The sequence below is a fragment of the Leiobunum rupestre genome, chromosome 7 (genome assembly GCF_980474605.1).
Source record: "Leiobunum rupestre chromosome 7, qqLeiRupe1.1.hap1, whole genome shotgun sequence".
In the NCBI taxonomy this organism is placed as follows: domain Eukaryota; kingdom Metazoa; phylum Arthropoda; class Arachnida; order Opiliones; family Sclerosomatidae; genus Leiobunum; species Leiobunum rupestre.
Window position 1 is genome coordinate 48,321,551 of NC_143390.1, and position 1,367 is coordinate 48,322,917.

At 41.7% G+C, this 1,367-nt stretch overlaps 1 long non-coding RNA gene across 1 annotated transcript; it reads right to left on the reverse strand.

The window, feature by feature from the left end:
• Positions 1-336: 336 nt before the first annotated feature.
• Positions 337-964, reverse strand: LOC149936599 (uncharacterized). Its single transcript, XR_016472376.1, has 3 exons — positions 872-964; positions 439-810; positions 337-374 (listed from the first exon to the last, which is right to left on the reverse strand). It is a non-coding gene; the product is annotated as an uncharacterized LOC149936599 (long non-coding RNA).
• Between the last annotated feature and the right edge of the window lie 403 nt (positions 965-1,367).

Below are 1,367 nucleotides of genomic sequence, written 5' to 3' on the forward strand. Positions count from 1 at the left end.
AGTCAACGTAATCTCGAAAAATCCCTCCACTGTCCGTTGCAGGATCGTATTGCGTCACCGTGTATGACCAGGCCTCAATTTTTTTTGTAATTTTGTATCCGCGATTTACCGCCCATCTTAATTCGTCGATTACCCAAACGCCTTTAAGCATTCTTTCGTCGTCAGAATGCTCGCAGTCACCCTGATACCGTAAATCGGCACACATCCGGCATAGGGTAAACGTTAACTTCTTGTTAACGGTCCGATACGGAAGAATAGGATGGAATAAATTGGTTGGCGGGAGCACGTTACATAACAATAATCCCTCAAAATCGTCAATGGCTGGAATATCACTACCGAGCAGAATTGTCGGATGACCAACGGGGACTTTGCCACTATAAAAGGGAAAACACACTTAAATATTTGTTTTCGTTATATATATATTTTTCGATATAATACCGTTTGTTTATAAAAGGGTACAGGCTGCAAATGTCCACGTAGAATATTTTATCGTCGGTCCCTTCAACGTTACAGTACGTTCGTAGGGCTGATACTCTGCCCCCGAAAAAAGCGGCTCGCGGGTCTAAACGTTCAGTTAAAGTTTCCGAAAAATTAGAATTTTTTAAAAATTCATTTATGGCTGGATTTTGTTGTTTTTCCAAAATCCAATCGCACCCCCATTGTTGAATGACGGTATAACCCATTTCTTTAAGTTTATTGGTTGTCCGCATCGTGTTGGAAAATCGTGTATTAAGGGTATCGCTCGCGTTAGCGTATAATGGCTGGTTCCTATTTACAGAGTCCCCGAAGCAAGTCCTACAACCGTGATACCTTTAATGAAAAAAAACCTGTTTATATTTTGTCTCTTCGAACTTTTTAAAATAATACTTACCAACAGCCCTGATATTGTAGAGCGTTTTTCTCACCGATTAGACCATCAATTTTAATTTTTCCAGCACGCGGTTCTCGACCATTCAGCGTTGACACGATGGTAACATTCCGGACATGCGCTTCTCAAGCCAGCCATTCTAAAGCCTCGGTGGATTGAGGCTCGGATAACCGATAAAAATTAGCCGGTATTATGCCAATCGTTTCTGGCTCCAAAAATGTTTTCCTAAGCACGTAACTACACACTGACGCGATAGTCACACCCACGCTAAACGGATTAACTTCGCACAAGTCTTGAAATAGTTTCATAAACTTTAAACAACCCTTAGCTAATATGTGGGTATCTCTAGAACAATAGAGTTTTAACGTTTCGAGGTAATTAAATCCCGAACTCTTTTCGGATTCGAGAGCGTACCATTTGTTAAAACTTTCGCGGTCTTTCGCCGTGAAATATTGGGCACCGTAAGCTTCCAAGGGGGGCAGCGAGTTCTCCGAGACGT